General features: G+C 38.4%; 1 protein-coding gene and 1 pseudogene across 5 annotated transcripts in view; both read left to right on the top strand.

Moving 5' to 3' along the window:
- Window positions 1–22,201, top strand: part of APBA2 (amyloid beta precursor protein binding family A member 2) — a 368,344-nt gene that overhangs the window by 163,099 nt on the left and 183,044 nt on the right. The gene's annotated exons all lie outside the window — the stretch shown is intronic.
- LOC110195765 (protein FAM136A pseudogene) lies at window positions 8,686–9,102 on the top strand (annotated as a pseudogene).

Raw genomic sequence — 22,201 nt, 5'->3', positions numbered from 1 at the left:
GGGAGGATAAAATCTATTATTACAGTCCATTCCTCTCTCCAACTTCAGGCATATACACACTCTATTTCAATACTACTTTGAAAAACACACTTTTTCCCTCTGAAATCACCCTTCATCTCATAGGGATTGTAGTCTTGCTTGTTTCCACTTCATTAGCTCTAGATTTTACTATGATTTAGGTGTAGGGGACCTGACTTTTCAGGGAAAGGAAAGATATTAAGTAGCATTATAGATGCTTTATAGATGAGAGACCTGAATTAGATGTTAGGACAATGTCTAATTGACTTCCTAATTGACTTTGTTAGTTCATTAATATTCACAAGGAATATTTGACAAGCTGTTGAAGATTTATTTGAATTCCATCCATTATGCCACACACTAGCTGTCTTGCCTAGATTCATCAGATAGAGTTAATCAGTTGATCAGAATATTAGTGACCAATGAATCCAATAAAGGGAGGATAATTGTAAAATTTGGTGAATTTCTATAGGCTGTCATGTAAATTGTTACATGAAAAATAACATATTTGTTTACTTGTAGTGAGCTAGTCTGTCATGTTTAGACCTACTTCATCTCCCTGGTTGAGAGTGTTTATGCTATCACAGCCCAATTTGTCAGGAAGGTTTGAATTATATAGTTCTAATATGCAAAGAAATAAGGTCCCAGAAAAACTATTTGAGGAGGGAGATAGCACTTAATGACTGAGGTGGTCACGGAGGACTTACCAGAGGAGGTAGATTGAGACCTGGGCCTCAAAGAAGGATGAGGATTCAGAGAGATAGGAAAAAGGAATGAAGATATTGCCAGTATGGGGGAAAGCTTGTGCAAACAGATGGAGGCTATAGATGAGTTATGGTAATTGGGGAACAACTGATTTTATTTTACACTTCTGACACATATTGGCTATGTGGCCCTAGGCAAGTCACAACCTCGCAAGGAGAGCCAACGAGCATTTATTAAGTACCTACTGCATGCCAGGCACATACTAAGTGACAGTTATATAAAGAAAGACAAAAAAATAGCCCTTGCCCTCAAAAAGCTTATATTCTAATGGAGGAGATAACACGTAAACAATTAAGTAGATACAAAATATACACAGAGTATATGGAAGATGTTCCGAGAAGGGAAGGCATTGGTAGGTGGAGGGACTGGAAAGGGCTCCTGTAGTAGGTGGGATTTGACCTCTATCTTGAAAGAGATCAGGGAAACCCAGAGATTCTAGGTAATTCTTAATTTTCTAGATAACTTTCTAAGCATATAATTTGCAGAGAAAGGATCCAACTGCATTGGCAGAGGGGACTTCCTCAGCTAGGAGTTACCTATACCAATGAAATCATAGGTTAAGATCCTATCCCTGGTTCCTCTCCTTGTGTGCCAGGCACTGTGTTGACTCCAGGATAAAAAACCAAAACAGTGTTTAGCCTTACACTCTGCTGGGGATGGAGGGAGGCAGACAGCATGAACACAGAAGAACATATAACAATACATGTATTGTAAATAAAGAGTAAATATAGAGTATTGGGGAGTGGGTGGGTGGGATCAGGGAAGGCCTTCTAGAGAAGGTGGCACCTGAACTGAAGGGAGGCAAACAGTCAATGAGATAGACAGTCCCTACAGATAACATGGCAAAGAACTCCTGATTCTTTTGTTTGGCTTATTTGTTTTTCTTTTTTTGGGAAAACAAATATAACCCCATTGGTCCAACTACAGGTGAGTTATAAATATTAGATTGTTGCTTATTGTTTTTAAGTATTTTTGTAAGCCTTAAAGTGATAAGTAAATGTGAGTTAGTATTTAAATATTAAAATTAAAATCTTAAAACTCTCCTTATATAAGATGATATGATACACTGAAACTTGGAGTTTTTAATCTGAGCCCTTGACATAAACCTAATGGCAGGTGCTGGTACCTGATACTTTTGCAGATATCATTGAGGATACTGTGGGCAAATAGCCCTGGGAGACTTGAGAATGTTTACAGGAGAGGTGGAAAGATGGGGGTGGCAGAGTGGAGAGAGCTCTCTGAATCTCCATTTAGAAGCCTCATTAAGCTTTCTTTCTATTTCCAAATGCTCTGTTCTGGAAGAAACATTGGCCCTTTCAGAGATCCGGTACAGACTGCTGAGGGGGTTGCTAAGGAACAGTTGTATTTAACTCACCTTAGGGTAACACAAGCCACATCCTTGGTAGGCAAAAAACTCAAGGGAGAGGGGACCATTTCACAAAGTGCTTCATGCTACAGAACATTTCCCCCTCTATCTCCCCTACATTCTCCCGTACATTTCCAAATTTCTCTTTATTGAAAACCAAAGTTCACCTTATATTTGAAGTCCTCTTATATTTGGGTCAATATGGTATTTCAAATCTCCACCTACTAAAACGATTGTTTGAAGATAAGATTTTTTTTTCTGTTTTCTTTGTTAACTTATATAATTCTTAGTATAAGAAGATAAGACTTGTGAACTGAGCCTAGAATTTTAAAACAGGAAGGTACCTTAAACATCACTTGGTTCAACTCCAGTATGAACTTAGGCCCAAGAAAGTTAAAGGATTTTCCAGACTTCTACTTCTCATCAGAGAAAATAAACAGGGATGTGGAATAAGCTTTACATTTTCAGATATGGACCAAATATTGATTTGTTTTACTTGATTATATTTCTTACAAAGAAAGGACCAAGGGATGGATTAGCCAGTGGGCAGTGAGAGTGGTATTTGAAAAATGAAGTATTAATAAAACATTTAAAAAGTTAAGAGATTTGCCCAAGTTTATAGAGAGAATTAGTGGCAGAGACAGAATTAGAAACCAGGTCACTTGACTTGCAGTCCAGTGCCTTTCCCTACATCATGCTGTTTCCCAAAGTTATTGCATCTCGAGGGTACTTAGGAACAGATTGAGAGCCAAATTGGGTCCAGGGAGCTGAAGTTGGAAATGAGTTTCTATTCCTTGAGAAAATGGTGTTTGCTAACATTCTGACAGGAAACTCCTGGGGTGGTGCCAGTGATGTTTTGGCTTCTACATTGATGGGTCTATTTACAGAGGAGGTTGGTAGGATAAAATGTTCTCCAGAATAAGAAGCGTAGTTGGTTCTCAGTGACTAAATTTTTTGGCTGGACAGCATGGCTGTAATGGGAACTGCCATTACTATTAGACATTAAGCCTTTTGCTTGAATTGACTATTATAATGTGTAACTTTCTGGATTAAGATTGGAGACATAAGCACAGATTTCATCGTACAATAGTTCTTCATTGTAATGACTTCATTTTAAAATCCTTTCTCTAAGGGCATGCAAAATATTTGAAAAACTAATAAAAGCAACCAAATGTTTGAGTACCTACCCTAGGAAAGGCACTGTGTTAGGCCCTATCAGGGATATAGAAAAGTATGTATAGTTGGAGAGACAAGGCATAAATTAATGAAAAGTTAATAATACCAGAGCTAATAATAGCAGTATATAATTAGTAGTAAAAGTGGTTGTATAATAAATGAATAATTTAAGCCAGGGGAGGGATGAATAACTGTGGACTTCCCTTTCTAATACTAGTTGACTGGTACTTTAAAAAAAGTCCCTGTTTAAAAAATGTGTGTGTGTGTGTGTGTGTGGTGTGTGTGTGTGTGTGTGTGTGTAGAATCAAGCAAAACAAATGTCTGCATTAGCCATGTCTAAAAGACAAATACATATATAAATAAGTATGTCTCATTGAATGCTTCTCTTCTCTATCAGGAGGTGAGTGGCATGATTCATCATTAGTCCTTTGGAGTGGTGGTTAGTCATTCTGTAGATCACAGTCCCTAAGTTTTTTAAAGTTGTTTGTCTTTGTACTGTTGTTATTATACAAATTGTTCTCTTGGTTTTGTTCATTTCATTCTATATCAATTCATACATTCTTCCTATGTTTCTCTGAAGCCATTCCCTTAATTTCTTATCGCAAAATAGTATTCTTGACATAATTAAGCTATTCCCCAATTATATATTATATAATCTAGCTGTTCCCCAATTGATGACCATATTTTCAGATTCCAATTGTTTTTGACCACAAAAACCTCCAAATACATTTTTTTACATCCTTAGAGTTTGCTTTGCTTAGAATTAATCCCTACCTTAGCGTACTCTGATTCTTCCTTCTCCCATGTCCCCTTTCCCTCCTATTTCTCTGAGTGAAATGTAGTTCTGTACCCATCTGTGTGCTTATGTATGTATTCTTCTCTCCATCAGACAAGAATGAGGGTAAAGTGTCAGCCCTTTCTCCTTGCCTTTCCTCCTTGTTTATATAGACTTCTACTTGTGCTACTCTGATTATATGAGATAATCTTCCCTACCCTTCCTTTCCCTCTCTTCCCCCACCCTCTGACCCAATGTATTCCTCTTCCCTTCCCTTTCTATTCTTCTTTTAAGATCATAAAGAATAAGAGAACCACTTTTAGGCCTTCTGTCTAATTGGGGCTCCTTCTATCACCTTGGATAACCATAGGGTTCAGAGAGAATATATCCTATCACCTCCCCACATTAGAATACGAGCAGTTTATTGTTGTTTCATTTTGTCATTATTTGTTTTCATTTGCTCTTATTTTTATCCTAACTGGTGCTTGAACTTTAAAGTTTTTACACAGCTGTGCTCTTTTCATCAGGAATCTTTGGAAGTCCTCTTTTTAATTAAAAGTCTATTTTTCCTCTATAGTATTATACTCAGTTTTCTTGGTTAAGTAATTCTTGGCTATAAGCCTATATGTGTTTTGCCTTCTGGAATATTATAGTCTGAACTTTCCATTCCTATATAGTTGGGACTGCTAAACTGTGGGCGATCCTGATTGTGTTCCCTCAGTACTTGAATTATTTCTTTCTGACCACTTGCAGGTCTTTTTGCTTGATCTGGAAGCTCTGGATTTGGCTAAAATGTTTCTGGGTGTTTTCATTATGTGATTTTTGTTTTTAGGAGGTGACTAGTGGATCCTATTTTCCCTTTAACTTCTGGTGTCTAAGCAATCTGAAGAGTTTTCTTTTAAGATTTAATGAAATATAATATCTAGACTCTTGTGTGTGTGTATGTGGGGAAGTCATGGCATTCAGGTAATACAATGATTCTTAGATTTTTTTTCCTCTTGATTTGTTTTCCAGGTCAGTTGTTTTTTTCCATAAGATATCTTATATTTTATTGGTTTTTTATTCTGTTGACTTTGTTTTTTAATATTTCATATTTCTCATGGAGGTATTTGCTTTTATTTGGTACATTCTGATTCTCTGGGAGTTTGTTGTTGGGCAGAGTTTTGTACCTTTTGTGCCAAGCTGTTAATTCCCTTTCTTTTCTTTTCTTCCATAGCTCTAATTTATTTTCAATACTTTCCTCTAACACTCATTTCATTACAGTGTTTAAAATCTTTAAAGAAAAACTTTTACTTCATCTCTTATAGGAATTCTAATTGAAATTATGCCCATGCTGTGTTTTTCTTTGAGGCCTAACTCGTAGAGGTTTTAGAGTCATTCTCGTATTCCGGATTTGGGCCTTGAGCATCCCTGTCACCATAATAGCTTTTTATGGCAGGATTCTCATTTTCTAGCCCACTTCCTGACTTCAGACTTGATAGTAGGACCACTTCTGACCAATCTGGAGGGAAGGTTTGAGCTGGTTTTGTTGCTGCTTTTTAGGGGATATTGAAATGTGTTATTCTAGGTTCTCAGGGATATCTTTTGGGGCAGCTAGGTGGTGCAATGGATAGAGTCCTGGGCCCAGAGTCAGGAAGACACATCTTCCTGAGTTCAAATCTGCTCTCAGACACTTATCAGCTATGTGACCATGGAAATTCACTCACCCCACTTTGCCTTAGTTTTCTCATGTATAAAAAGATCTGGAGAAGAAAGTGATAAACCATTCCAGTATCTGCCAAGAAAACCCCAAATAGGGTCATGAAGAGTCAGTCACAACCGAAAAATGGTTGAACAGCAACAATGGCAGGGGCAGCTTAGGCTGGAGACCTGTGAGCTTTCAGTGCTCCTGAAGAGTTCTGATCCAGCAAAAAAAAAGTCTGATTACTGCCCCTGGTCCCAGCTCTGCAGGTTCCTGACCTGGACTGAGATTTGAACAGCAGCATACTGCTGCTAGGCTCAGCCACTATCGGCCACCTGGGAAGCTTTGCTGGTTCAGTGTCACAGAAATGCAGGCTTCCCTTTGGTCTTGGATTCCTGCCCTGGTTATTCTCCCTGCAGGCTTCAAACTGGGCTAGAAGTTAAGACTGAAACCCTGCACTGCTCCTGGGGTCTGAGCCATACAGCTGCTGCTTGACTCTGAACTTCCTTCTTGCCCAGTACCTGGGGTAGGCCCAAGACCCCTCCTTCCTACCTTTATTACATCTCTTGACTATACTTTCTTCTCTCCTCTGACACTGGATATTTGGTCTTCTTCATGGAGACACCTCCTCGTTAGACTACTGAAATAGCCTTGTGGATACTTTCCCTGCTTCTAGTCTCTTCCCATTCCAATGAATCCTTCACTCAGCTATCAGATTAGTTTTCCTAAAGCACAGGTTTTCTGACTGTATCACCTCCTTCCCCTTTTATTCAACAAACTCTAATGGCTCCCTATTACCTCTAAGATCAAATATAAAATCCTGTGTTTAGCTTTTAAAGCCCTTCATAACCTGAACCCTTCCTACCTTTCCAGTCTTCTTATACATTACTCCCTGCCATATACTCTGTGATCCAATGACACTGGCCTCCATACTGTTCATCACACAGGACATGCCATCTCCAAACTCTGAGATTTGTCACTGGCTGTCACCAATTGTAGAACTCTTCCCCTTCTCATTTCTGCCATCCACTTTCCCTAGTTTCCTTCAAGTCTCAGCTAAAGGCTCATCTTCAATAAAAAGCCTTGCCTAGTACTTCTTAATCTTAGTGCCTTCCCTTCTGAGATGAAATTATTCTGTAGGTATCTTCTTTCTAGATAATTGTGTATGTGGTGTTTCTTATTAAGCTCTGAACTAAAATTAAGGGAGGTTTTTTTGCCTTTCTTGGTATACCTAGGGCTTAGCACAATGCTTGGCACACAGTAGTTGCTTAATAAATACTATCTGACTGACTGTGCTTGGAAACCTTCTTGGAAGAAGAAAGACTTGAATTTAGTTTTGGTTAATGGGTAGATTTGACTAGGGAAAGATGAGGACAGAGGGTATTTCAGTGGGGAAAAGCAGAGATATTGCTTTAAAGGTAGGTTTGAGACAAATTGCAAAGGTGCTTGAATGTCAGGACAAGGAGTTTGAATTTCTTCATATGGAGAGAGGGGAGACACTGAAGGTGTCTGTCCAGGAGAGGAACATAGAGATATTTTAGGAAGATTGTTCTAGCTGTGGTATGTGAAGTAGCTTGGAGTGGGGAAGACTGGAGAATGAGACTAATTGGAACCCTTTTGTAGTAAGTAATCTGGGCAAGAGATGATAGATTCTTGAAAGAGGATGGTGGCTGTGGAAATGGAAAAGAAAGGATGGATGTGTAAGAAGAATAAACCATCAAGGCTCTGTAATTGATTGGTTACAAGGAAAAAGGGGGAGGGAGAACTAAAAAAATGATTCTCAGGTCTGGAACTGGATAACTACAAGAATGGTAGGACTATTTATCAATAGAAATAAGGAAGTCAGAGAATGGATCTAGTTTGGTGAGTAACTTGATTTTGGCTTTAGGCTTCTGAGTTTGAGAATATTCAGGTGGAGATTTCTAAGCCGCTAATTGGACACATGGGACTAGAGACTGAGGGAGAAGAGATCTGGAATTGTATTTTTGTGAATCATCCAAATCCTTAATCCTTTATGTCAATAGTGTCACAATTCTCACAGGCATCCTGCCTCCATACCTTGCTGTTATCCTTGACCCTTTTTCCCTTGTGGTCAGCTTGTCATCCTCCGACCACGCTTGCCCTTTTCTGCTTATCCCTTTGCTTCTCCTGTCACTTGCATATTTTCCATTACAAATCTCTGACCGACTCCTACCCATGATTCAGTGTCCAGGTCCACTATGAAGCCTTGAAGAAAATAATGTGATGAAATGGGAAGAGTCGGAGGATATGGGTTCAAGTCCTGGTGAAGAAGTTGAGTCAGTCTGTGTAAAGTTGAGAAACTTGAAGGTAAATGGCAGGAGAAAAATAGGAAGGTAGTTGAACCTTGGTCAGCAGGATCTAGTGACTTTTTTCCAAGATAAGGGAGAACCTGGGTAGATTTCAAATCAGAGAGTAAGGTAGAGGAAAAGAATGAAGAAGCTAGAGAAAGAGGGCATAATAGAGGAAAACAAGTAGGGAGGAGTGGTTTATGGTTTTCCTCAGGATAGTTCAAGACGTGCTTAGAGCTGGAGAATTATCATTTTGCCAGGGTTGAGGTTTCCAAATAGCTTTTCTACTGATGCTATCCCAGAGATAGAGATAGATAGATAGATAGATAGAGATAGAGAAAGAGAGAGAGACAGAGAGAGAGAGAATATATAGGTGTGTATGTATGTACACACATACATGTTTTGATGGTGGTGGTGGGAGAGGAGATATGAACAGAAAGGAGACCAACTTATATAATAACAACAATTCTGTAAAAACAAACAGCTTTGAAATAATAAGAACTATTGGCTGCTCTGGGGCTCCATGTGGATGCCGGGCTAGAGCGCTTGGGTTGAGCAGGGCAGGGTGCAGGGCTGGGGGGTGGGGGTGTGCACCATGGTGGAGTCGCAGAAGCTGTGGGTGCAGGAGGCGGTGGACACCATGGTGAAAGGGCTGGAACGGGAGAATATCTGCAAGATGCAGGGTACCATGTTCCGGTGCAGGGCCAGCTGCTGTGAAGATACCCAGGCCTCCATGCAGCAGATTCATCAGTGCATTGAACGCTGCCATGCTCCCTTGGCCCAGGCACAGGCCCTTGTGACAGGTGAACTAGAGAAATTCCAGGACTGCCTGGCTCGATGCATTATGCACTGCAATGACAAAGCCAAAGACTTGATGGATGCTGGGAGCAATGAGCAGCAGGTAAAGAGGCAGCTAGAGTCCTGTGTGACCAAATGTGTTGATGACCACATGCACCTCATCCCCACCATGACTAAGAAGATGAAAGATTCCCTGGCATCAATTGCAAAGTAGAGTCACTGTCAGTAGTCATCTGGGGTGGGAGAATGGGTCTACTTGTAAAAGTGTGTGGAAATTTTTACCTTTCGGTGAAAATTTAAGAATGAAGAAATTGAGGCTGGTAGCAAGTTTAGGAATACTTTAGGGGAATTTTGCATCTGCCTCTGGACTCTGTTGGTTCCATTGCATGTTTTAGCCTATAGGTGAAGAAATGGAAGAAACTTGTGCTCAGATCCGGATTGGAGGTCGCATGGAGGGCTAATAATACCCGGCCCATCCCTTCGGTGAAGATGACCCCTATTCTGTCTGTTGGAGCCCTTAATGGCTTTCAGCTAGTTCAGAGGTATTCCATTCCTAGAAGCTGGAATGACTCTGGGTTTATAGGTATTAGCCGTTCTCCTCCCCAGCCTACCTCCCATCTGGTATGAATCCCTGAGGTAGCCATCCACATTTGTTTAGTGCCAACTTCACATCCACCTGATTGAACCATTTCTCATAGAACAGAAAGAAGTAGCCATGCATTTGCTGCTGATTGGAAAAGAAAAACACAGTTGTATTTTCTCCCCAGTACAAGAACTGGCATTCAGAGGGGAGTCTGGGGAAAGAGAGTTGCTTGGATTAGAGCACTGAGCTCTAATCAGGTGAGCCTTCCTTTGATGAAGACAGTGCTTAGCCCAGCTTTCAGCTGGGATGCCAAGCAAGATCATAAAAAGGAAAGCTCCCACCAGGCATGTGAGACTCAGGTTCCTTCATGTTGGCTTTTGTAGGACTTCTGCTCAGGTTACTTTTTCTTGCCCTTCTAGAAGGTACTACAGGGGCAACACTTCAGTTAAAGTGTTTTTTGGGATTAATATGAAACAGTTTTGAGTGAAGACCAAAGAATGCCTCTTTTTAATTGCAGAACAATCTGAAGCCTCTTGCTTAATGCAATGGCAGATGATTGTTTTGGGGGAAAGCTAGTTTTCCCCAAAGCAGAAGAAGATATACCTGACCTGCTCATTTGCCCTTTTCAACAGAAACAACTTGTTGAGAGGACCCTCTTAGAACAGAAAAGGGTAGGAAGACAACTTAAACTTCTAAGCAGGTTGCAAGGGAGAGCTTTTTTTCTACCCCAGGGTACAGGAGGCAGCTAGCACCAATTTTCCAGTTATCACTGTTGGTTAAAACTTTGAGCAGTGTGTTAGTACCAGGCATTGTGTTGGAAAAGATCTTGTTCTCTTTATACTTATTATTGAATGCAATTAACATAGCCTTCCTGTTCAGTGTTTCAAGGGTATGTCATATTTTCCTAGTGGTTTGACTAAAAAATAAATAGTTTGATTTTTTAAAAAAAGAAATAATAAGGACTATGATAAATATAATATTTATTCATGATTCCAGAGAATTAATGATGAAACATGCTATCCATTACAGAGAAGTGATAGATTTGGAATTGTTGTTCAGTCATTTCAGTCTTGTCCAACTCTTCATGAACCCAATGTTTGCTGCTTCCTTCTCCAGCTCATTTTATAGATGAGGAAGCTGAGGCAAACAGGGTTAAGTGACTTGGCCATGGTCACGTAGCTAGAAAGTGTCTGAGGCCATATTTGAACTCAGGAAGATAAGTCTTCCTGACTCCAGGTCTAGCACTCTATCCACTGGGCCACCTAGCTGCCCCAGATTTAGATTACAGAATTTGTATATTACATACATACATACATACATATATACATATATATATATGTGTGTATATGTGTATATATGTGTGTATATATATACATACACATGCACATATATGCAATACACATATATACACATATATATACACACACATATACATATATACACACATATATATACATATATGTATATTTATATATATGCACACATATATAAAATTCTGTACCTTAAAATTTATACACTCATATATGTATGTATGTATATATACACATAGTATATAGCCATTGAAAGAATTTGTTTTGCTTGACAATGCATATTTGTTACAGGGAATTTGTTTTTCCTTCCTACTTTTCTTTTTTTCAGTGGGGTGGGGCCTGGGAGGGAAAGAAAATAGATTTCTGCTAATTAAAAAATGAGATAGGTAGGGGTGTACTACAGATGTGAAATGTTGCATACACTGTCAGATGAGGTCACTGTTTTATATTTTATTGTTTTACTTTGTTATAGGGGACATCTCATGAAGTGGGAGTAACCTTTAAATGTTGTAATGTTAAAAACAAAACACATCAAGGAAACCTTTTTTTAAAAAATGTGATGTGAAAAGGAAGATGAGAGGAATATTTGGCCCTGGTAGCTTCTGTAATGAAAGTCAGGGAAGATGTCATATATGTAGTTGAGAGGGCAAATAGTTGGGTGAAGATGTGCCACAGACTCAAAATAGTAGAATAATTACCTATATAGTTAACATGAGAAAAAGAAATCAAGGACTGAATATCTTTCAATCATTATCTGTTTTTTCCAAGAATGAGTAAAAGTAGTTTCCAGATCTGAGAGACTTTGTAAGACCAAAAGTTTTGGATCTGAATGGATTTGAGGTCATCTAGTTCACAGCCCTCATTTTATGGAAGAGGAGCCTGAGGTGCAGAAAGGTTAAGTTACTTTCCCAAGGTGCCACACTAATAAGTATCAGACATGGGATTAAGACCCTGGCTCTTTCGTTCCAAATACAGTGCCCTTTCCACCACACAGTGTTCCTGCCCTCTATTCTCTGTCTATTCCTTGATTAAGGAACATTCTTTGTAGCTCTATCTTGTGCCAGGAATCCAAAAGACCGAGGACAGTAAATTGGTAATAAGTCAGGAGTGTTTACTATTGTTCTCCTTCTGATGAAAAGAGAATTAATATCAAGTGTGGAAAGGCATCTGTGGCATTGGGAATAAAGAGCTAATCTCAGCTCTAGGAAGAACTAGGCTCAGGTCCAGACTGACACATACTGGCTGTGTTACCCTGGGCAAGTCACAGGCAACAATCTGAGGCTATAAGTTACAGAGAAGATGCTGATCTACTTTGGTAGAGGGAATTTACTCAACCACAAGTTTCCCATATCAATGTTTGTCCATCCAGCTGCTATCCCTACCAAATGCAGAAAATAAAGGAAAAGCTATTTGAATCATGGCCACCATTAATAAGCATGTATTGAATACCTGTGGAGTACACTGTGTTGTACTAGGCCTTTCTGTTTGGCAAGTGTTATGTCTCTTTAGAGGGCATTATCTTTGGGAATTACTTGCTCCACGTTTAATAAGCATTCTCTGTTAGAAGCTCTTCTCATCTCTTCTTTAACTTCATCTTTGGTTTAAAAAAATCAATATTATAACAGAAATGGATATTCTTGCTGCTTAATTTGATTCTAACACTCAATAAAGACTTAAAGACTTGGTGTTTGGGTTACATTTTTGTTGACTCACTGTTAGAAACTGGTTAACTAATGTTCTTTTGTGTGGGAAAAATGACTCATTTTATTGCACTTATGAAGTTTGTGTCAGTTTTGCATTTGAGTTACTTGATTACCTGAAAACCTTTACCAATCATGCTAGCAGTCTTCATTTCTTAAAATTGGCCTTGGATTGATTTTGTCATTTCCCCCCGAGAAGTGATGCTTTCCTAAAACCTTTGAGGGAGACTGAATAATCAAGACATCAACTACTATTAAACTGAAAGTATGAAATTCTCGAGTATTCTCATCGAATTTGATGGAACTCGACAGATGAAGATGGAAATGTGAACATTTCACCGAAATCTACTCTAATTAAATGGAAGAGTTCTTCAGAATCATTCAGTGTAGGTCTTGTACTCAGAGTAACTACGTTCAATTAAAAAAACCCACAGCTTTTAAATATCCTCAGCCTTCTTCAGCTTAAGACAGCAAAGCAGCCAACTGTAAGCTATAAAACTAACAAACATTTTGGGCAGGACTGGGCCGACGTCTTTAGATAAGATTTTTTTTTAGGAGGAAACTATACCTACAAATTAAAATGGAATTCAAATCCTTGCTAAAAGAGCTCAAACTCCAAGCATCTACCACAGAATATCCACCAGATTCAGCCCTCTAGGAATTGTCTATTAATGAAATTGGCTCCATGAATCTATTCCTAATGAAATCACAATTGCAGCTGCAGGCACACAGACTCCAGTTAAGCCTTAGGATCCAACTATATACTGCCAGAATTTCTTAAGCATCTGAAAACACCAAATGGAATATTTTTCCAACTGAAAAATTCAGTTAAAATACCAAAATCCAGCTCTTTACATCTGATAGTGCCCTTTTTAAAAATACCCTTTGCTCTAGCTGATTGGAAATATATAGTATGCTGACTGTGTCATTTAAGTGAATGCACTCATTACTATTCCCTGCAAAGAGGCATATTTCTTTCCTCAGAGAAAAAAGGAAATGAGATGGGTATTTCTGTATGCCAGTTATGCCACAGTAAATCACTGGCACCAGATCTGCACAAAGCAAAGGGGAAGCCAAAGTTTCTCTTTCCACTACTGCCATAACATTCTGCTATTTTCAGGATACTTAAATTTGATTTTTCATCCTATGCCTTAATTAATACTTCCAGAAATTGTGACATCATTCATATGGTATTCTTTTCACCAATTTAGGTTATAATTCCTCCCTTACTTAGTTCAGGGTTTCCTAAGCTATGTTGTGTCATGAACTCCTTTGTCAACTCCTTTGGTGAAACCTATTGATCCTTCTCAGAATATTTTTAAATGCATAAGAGGCATTCATAGGATTACAAAGAAAACCATATATATTTAAATGCAGCTATCTATATGTTTAAAAAACAAACAAACAAGTTCATTAGCTCCTCACCCCTTTGCTTCAGTTATAGACCCTCAGCGTTAGTACATAATTTTGATAAATTATTGTGGTTTAAAAAAAATTCACAAAGGATCTCTGAACTTTTCGAGGCTTATTCTTGGACAAAGAACACATACATAGTTCCACACTCAAAGCTGTTCCATCTTGGCAAGAACATCCAGAGTTTGTGTTCCATTGTCTGTTCCTTTGAGAACCCAGGGCCACCTCCACCTCATGGTGAAACCTCGTATGACTGTAGTGAAAGCATATTTTTATATTGGCTAAGCCTTGCTGGTCAATGGATGTGACTCAGTCTTTTCCCAGTAAACTAGAAAGATAATCAATAGACATGGAAAATCAGGTTTACACCATTAGAAACATTGACTTACTGAGTCGAAAGGGATCTTAGACATCAGCAAATCAATCCTTTCATTTTACAAATGAGGATGCTGAGTCCCAGAGTGGAGAAGTAACTTGCCCTAGGTCATTAATGGTGGAGCTGAGATTAAAGTCCAGGTCTTTTGATTCCCAGTCCTATGCTTTTTTCACTGAACTGGTTTCCATTTTCTCTTTTGAACTTCTATAATCTCTAATAGTTTAACACTTAATTATATTCTGTATTGCTTTCTCTTGCTTCATGTTTTGTCTAAGTAGCTGCTAAGACCCCTGAGCACAGGGCAGAAAAGATTTCTTATACTTCTCTATTCCCGATAATGCTTAGCACAGTTCTTTTGCACATAGCAGGGACTTGATGACTTACTACTCTCTGTTGCTTTTAGTAGAAGAAAAGGTGACTTGTGCTGTAGACTCACCTGTTTTCACATACTTTTTAAAAAAGGGCCTGTTCTTACACCATCCATTTTATAAGATACAGACTAGGAAAGGAACAAAATGAATTAACACTTTTTTTAAAGACGAAAAATATGTTGGGGAAGCACCACTAGATTCCACCAGGTTAATCTCCTATACTGATTGATTATATTGAAAAAAGTTACTGAGTTTACTGCTTTAGTTATATTCAGACCAAGCCAATCACGGGTCAATACTATTTATATCATTTGATTGGGAGCTGGACTCTGAAAATCTGAATAACTAACAGATGCCTCGGACTCCTTTTCCAGTGAGAAGTTGTTGTCGAAGACATTAGGATGACAGAGAGGCACTCCACAGTGTGTGGGGACATGCTAGGCCTTTTCTAGGATTCAGATAGTCTAATAAAATTAGCCCTATGCTTGAAGAAGGAGTCTGAGAAGCCCTCAGACACAGCAAGAACGGCTATACATCTTGTGTAACCTTAAGAGTCAGAGAGGTGGGAGCTGGCTAACCAAGGTTGGTGCATTTTCCCTTATCTATTTTTTTTGTTGGCAAACAAGATTGTATGAGACCCATAGATTAAAAACTTGGGTTCAAGGAGGGCTCTTCATCATAGCAACTGTTCGGCAAGTCACTTAACCATTCCCTTAACTGTAAAATGACTAGACCGGATGAAGTATATTTCCTTCTCACTCTAACATTCTATGACTTTAAAAAATAAAATATTATGATTAATTGTTATTAGAATTTAGAGTGCTTTTTACCATTTCAAAAAGTACATTCTCATGTTTTTGAGACCACTGTGATATAGAGAAGGCAAATATTATTAATCCCATTTTAGAGATGAGGAAAAAAATGATGCAAAGAAAACGCTACTGATTTGGCAGTGGTCACATAGCTAATAAGTTTGTCAACTGGTTTTGTAATGCTTTGAAAACTTAGAAAATTATAGTAATGTAAAAGATAATTTAAGTTGTATTACTATAGTTGTTTCCATTCCACAAATATTTATCATGTTAAAGAATAATAATTTCATTATATGTTTTAAATATGTTACCCAAAGGTCACTTTGTGTTTAAACTATATGATTAATACCCTTAAAGTAAGTTAGCTGACTCTTTTTATGGGCAAACATAATCACCAAATTGGTATGTCCAAAATTCTTGCTTCATTCAAATTGTTTTGGGAAAAAACCACCTGGCTAAATTTATATGTAAGAAAGATGTGGTTATTTTATTTTATTTTTAAAATCAATTTATTTCAAATTATCAACAATCATTTCCATATTCTTTTGAGTTTTAATTTTTTCTCCCCTCCCTCTCTAACTCCCTCATTAAGATGGCACGCAATCTGATATAGGCTATACATATATATTCCTATTAAACATATTTTCACATTAGTGATGTTGTAGGTAAGAATTAGAACCAAAAGGAGGAACCACCAGAAAGAGGAAACAAAACACAACAGAAGGAAAAAAATTAGCAAATAGTATTCTTCAATCTGCATTCAAACTCCATAGTTCTTTCTTCTTTGTGGATACCATTTTCCATTATGAGGCCTTTGGAGATGTCTTAGATTCCTGTACTACTGAAAAGGGTTAAGTCTATCAATAGTAGTCATCGCACAACGTGGCTGTTACTGTGGTTTATGTTCTCGTGCTTCTGCTCATTTCACTCAGCATCAGATCATACATGTCTTTCCAGGTTTTTATGAAGTCAGCCTGTTCATCATTTCTTATAGTACAATAGTATTCCATTATATTCATATACCACAGCTTGTTCAGTCATTCCCCAATTGATGGGCATCCTCTCAATTTCCAATTCTTTGCCAGCACAAAAAGAGCTGCTATAAGTATTTTTGTACATGTAGGTACTTTTCCCATTTGTATGATCTCTCTGAGATATAGCCCTAGAACAGGTCTTGACCAGCTTGAACTGGCTTTGGCCAGTTTGAATCAGTTTTGGCCAGTTTGAACCGACTTTAGCTGGTTTGAAGCAGTTGGAACTGGTTTCAACCAGTTTCAGCTGGTTTTAACCTGTTTGAAATGGTTTGGGTGGGGGGAGCCAAGATGGCGTAGTGAAAGCAGTGACTTGCTTGAGCTCTCCCCCAAACCCCTCCAAATACTCATAAAAAATGGCTCTAAACAAAATCTGAAGCAGCAGAACCCACAAAAAGACAGAGTGAAACAAATTTCCAGCCCAAGACAACCTGGATGATTGATCAGAAAGGTATATCTCGCCGGACTGAAAGAGGATCGCAGTGCGGCAGAGGCGCACAGGCCCCAGTAAACCTGGAGCAGGTCTCAGAGGACTGAATCGCAGGCAGCTGTGGTGGTTTCCAGACTCCTCAATCCACAAATACCAAAGACAACTTAGAAGGTCAGTAGGAAAGGCCTGTTTCTGTGGTGCTGAGAGAGGTCTCAGCTTCATTCCCTAAGAGTGTGGCACTGGGGGGGCAGCTTCCTCCTGAGCTTCTGGCCCACAGACTGAGGGGGAATCCAGTGGCTGATCAGAGAGGGATTGTAGGGATCTCTTTGCCAGTGCTGAGGCAGGAATCTCTTGTTTTTGGATCTGGGTCACAGTTCTGGGTGGTGGTCCCGGGGTGAGAAGGAGCGCTGGTGTGGTGGAGCTTGTAGTGGCTGTAGAGAGAAAACCCTCCTCACAGTTACAGGACAGAAAGGAGTACTTGAGGTCACAGGCCAGGAAAGGAGTAAACACCTCGCCCTTTATCATACCACCTTGGAAGAACTGAAAATTTACAGGTCCCTACAAGTATCTCTGAAAACAGCTGTACAAACCCCAAAGCTTGGGACAGTACATTTTTCACATTGGAAGCAGACTCTTACCTTAACAAAGAGTTTAAAACTCAAGTAAGTGGCCAGGATCATGAGCAAGCAGCACAAAAAGAGTCAGACTATATTATCTTACTTTGGTGAAAAAGAAGATCAAAATATACAACCAGAAGACAACAAAGTCAAAGCTCCTACATCCAAAACCTCCAAGAAAAATATGAATCAGTCCCAGGCCTTGGAAGAGCTCAAAAGGGATTTTGAGAAGCAAGTAAGAGAAGTAGAGGAAAAACTGGAAAGAGAAATGAGAGTGTTGCAAGAAAATCATGAAAAATAAGTCAACAGATAATAACACCTTAAAAAATAGCCTAACCCAAATGGCCAAAGAGGTCCAAAAAGCCAATGAGGAGAAAAATGCCCTAAAAAGAAAAATTGGCCAAATGGAAAAGGAAGTCCAAAAGATTACTGAAGAAAATACTTAAAAATTAGAATAGAGCAATTGGAAGCTAGTGACTTTATGAGAAATCAAGACACTGTAAAACAAATCAAAAGAATGAAAAACTACAAAACAATCTGAAATATCTCATTGGAAAAACAACTGACCTGGAAAATAGATCCAGGAGAGAGAATTTAAAAATTATTGGACTATCTGAAAGCCATGATCAAAAAAAGAGCCTAGACATCATCTTTCAAGAAATTATCAAGGAAAACTGCCCTGATATATTAGAACCAGAGGGCAAAATAGAAATTGAAAGAATCCACAGATCTCCTCCTGAAAGAGATCCCCAAAGGAAACCTCCTAGGAATATTGTGGCCAAATTCCAGAGTTCCCAGGTCAAGGAGAAAATATTATAAGCTGCCAGAAAGAAACACTTCAAGTACTGTGGAAACACAATCAGGATAACCCAAGATTTAGCAGCTTCTACATTAAAGGACCACAGGGCATGGAATATAATATTCCAGAGGGCAAAGTAGATAGGATTACAACCAAGAATCACCTACCCAGCAAAACTGAGTATAATCCTTCAGGGGAAAAAATGGTCCTTCAGTGAAATAGAGGACTTTCAATCATTCTTGATGAAAAGACCAGAGCTGAATAGAAAATTTGACTTTCAAATATAAGACTCAAGTGGAACATGAAGAGGTGAACAGGAAAGAGAAATTGTAAGAGACTTATTAAAGTTGGACTGTTTACATTCTTGCGTGGAAAGATGATATTTATAACTCATGAGACCTTTGTCAGTATCAGGGTAGTTGGAGGAAAAAAATTATATGTATGTGTATATAGATAGGTAGGTAGATAGATAGATAGATAGAGGGCACAGGGTGAGTTGAAGATTAAGGGGTCATATCTGGAGAATAAAAGTAAGGGATGAGAGAGGATTATACTTAGAGAAGAAGAAAGGGAGAGGCAGAATGGGGTAAATGATCTCACAAAAAATAAAATCAGAAAAGAAAAGTCTGTTACAGTGGAGGGGAAATGGGGGAAGGTGAGAAGGAATGAGTGAATCTTATTCTCATAAGATTTGGTTTAAGGAGGGAATAACATACACATTCAATTGGGTATGGAAATCTGTCTTATCCTACAGGAAAATAGGGGGAGATGGGGACAAGAGAGCAGGAGGATGATAGAGAGGAGGGCAGACTGGGAAAGGGGGTAATCAGAAGTAAATACTTCTGAGGAGGGACAGGGTCAAAAGAAAGAATAGAATAAATGGGAGGGCAGGATAGGATTAAGGGAAATAGAGTTAGTTTTTCACAACATGTCTACTAGGGAAGTGTTTTGCATAACTGCACATGTACAACCTATATTGAGTTGCTTGCCTTTTCAATGAGGGTGAGTAGGGAGGGAGGAAGGGAGAAAATTTGAAACCTAAAGTTTTAAAAACGTATGTTTAAAAAAAATGTTTTCACATGCAACTGGGAAATAAGAAATTCAGGAAATGGGGTACAGAAGTCTATCCTGCTCTACAGGAAAATAGAAGGGGAAGGGGATAAGAGAAGGGGGGAGAGATAGAAGAGTGGACAGACTAGGGGAAGGGATATTCAGAATGCATGCCATCTTTGGTTGGGAGGAGGGGTGAGATGGGGGTGAAAATTTGGACCTCAAAATCTTGTGGAAGTAAATATTGAAAACTAGAAATAAATTAATTAATATTGAAATGATTTGAAGAGGTCTTGACTGGTTTGAACTGGTTTCAGCTGGTCTAAACCAATTTCAGCTGGTTTAAACCAGTTTGAACAGGTTTTGACCAGTTTGAACTGGTTTTGGCCGGTTTGATCTGCTGTCAACTGGTTTCAGCCAGTCTGAACTGGTTTGAACTAAACTTGACCAGTTTGAACTGGTTTTAGCCAGATTGAACTGATTTGAATTGGTTAAAATGGTTTTGATTGGTTTTAACCAGTTTGGGCTGGTTTTAACAGGTTTGGACCATTTTGAACTGGTTTCAGCCAGTGTGAATCGGTTTTCACAGGTTTTAACTGGTCTTAACCATTCTGAACCAGTTTTGATTGATTTGAACTGATTTTTACCAGTTTGAAGTGGTTTGGAACTGGTTTTTGCCATTTTGAAATGGCTTTTGCTCTTTTGCATTTGTTTTTGATGTTTGGCTCCGTTTGAACTGATTTGAACTGGTTTGGGCCAGTTTTGAGTGGTTTTAGCAGTTCAAACTGGCTTTTGCCTGTTAAATTTTTTTTTTTTGCTTTTTAAACTAGTTTGAATTGTGTAACTGTGTCCTTGTAAAGAGAAGAGAAAGACATGATGTGAGAGTTATGGAGGTGATGTGCAGCACATAGTGCTGGACCAACTGGTTTTAAGAAAATGTTGAGCAAATTCAGAGGCTGTTAACCTCTCAAAATAGTTGTATAACTTTTGCATGATAATGATGGATACTCACTATGAATATAGATAATTCATTATATCTTTTAAGCATAAAAAAATAAAAATATAAAAAAAGAAAATTAACTCTTATTTATGAGAAACTGAGATTTTTGCACTGAAAAACTCATGTCTCAATGAACAATTAACCAGGCAGATAAATCATAATTCCTTTCCCTGCCTTAGCTTATATTGGAGTTAGGAGGGGTAGACAAAGGCCTGGGAGAAAGACTGCAAGCTATGGTTATTAAGTTATGTTAGCACTTGCATCACAGCAGAGCCTAGGTTTCTTGCTGTGTGACTTAATAAAAGCAGGCATTTAGGCCACAAGAGAATCTGCCTGTCCATATTTCTCTGAAAGGTTTCATGTTTACATGGGGCATCTCACTAAGAGGTATCTTGTATTCTTTTAAATTTCTTCCTGTTTGCTCTCTGGGAAACCTTGTGAAATGTAGAAAAGTCATTTGTGGCTTTTATGTTTTGGCTATGCCCAATAGAAAGCAAGAATTACTGACCACTGATCAGAATGGAAGTGTGCATGTATTTTCAATTCAATAGGCATTTTAAAAGTGACTGCTGTGTGCCAGGTACTGTCCTTGGTGCTAGGAAAGCAAAGACAAAAACTAAACAGTTCCTGACTTCAAGGAGCATATGGTCTAGTGGAGAGATACAATGTATACACATATAAGTATAATACGTATTAAAAATATATTACATATACACACACAAATATCTCTGTGCTTGATTATAGCCTTCAGGGGAGGGGAGAGGAAGGGGAAAAAAGGAACAAAGTAAAAAGTGCACAGCAGAGAACAAAAGAAAACTTACAAAGAAGCAATAAAAAGATGGACAGCTCTGAACACAATGCATAGTGTTTATTATACAGGCTTTCTTTTTTAAAATTAATTTATTTTTAGTTTTTAACATTCGCTTTTATAAGATTTTTGGTTCTAAAATTTCTCCTCCTCCATTTACTCCCCCCTCCCTAAGAAGGCATGCAATCTGATATAGGCTATACATGTATGATCATATTAAACATATTTCTACATTAGTCATGTTGTGAAAGAAGAATCAGAACAAAAAGGAAAAACCACGAGAAAGAAACACAAAACAAAGAGAAAAAAGTATGCTTCAATCTGCGTTCAGACTCCGTAGTTCTTCCTTTGGATGTGGGTAGCATTTTCCATGTCTTAGATTATTGTATTTCTCAGAAGAGCTTAGTCTAACAAAATCAGTCATCATACAATGTTGCTGTTACTGTGTACAGTGTTCTGATTCTGCCCACTTCACTCAGCATCATTTCATGCAAGTCTTTCCAGGATTTTCTGAAGTCCACCTGCCTACCATTTATTATGGAATAGTAGTATTCCATTACATTCATATACCACAACTTGTTTGGCCATTCCCCAATTGATGGGCATCTCCTTGATTTCCAATTCTTTATCACCACATAAAAATCTGTTATAAATATTTTTGTACATGTGAGTCCTTTTCTCTTTTTTGTGATATCTTTGGGATATAGACCTAGTAGTGCTATTGCTATTTTTATGCATAGTTTTATAGCCCTTTGGGCATAGTTCCAAATTGTTCTCTAGAATGGCTGGATCAGTTCACAACTCCACCAACAATGCATTAGTATTTCAATTTTCCCACATATTCTCCAACATTTATCATTTTCCTGTTTTGTCATGTTAGCCAATCTAATAGGTGTGATGTGGTGCCTCAGAGTTGTTTTAATTTGCATTTCTCTGATCAATAGTGATTTAGGGCATTTTTTCATATGACTATAGATAGCTTTAGTTTTTTCCTCTGAAAATTGCCTGTTCAT

Source organism: Phascolarctos cinereus, unplaced genomic scaffold, assembly GCF_003287225.1.
Source record: "Phascolarctos cinereus isolate Bilbo 61053 unplaced genomic scaffold, phaCin_HiC Scaffold_3;HRSCAF=262, whole genome shotgun sequence".
Taxonomy (NCBI): Eukaryota; Metazoa; Chordata; class Mammalia; order Diprotodontia; family Phascolarctidae; genus Phascolarctos; species Phascolarctos cinereus.
This window is presented reverse-complemented; position numbering and strand designations above follow the sequence as displayed.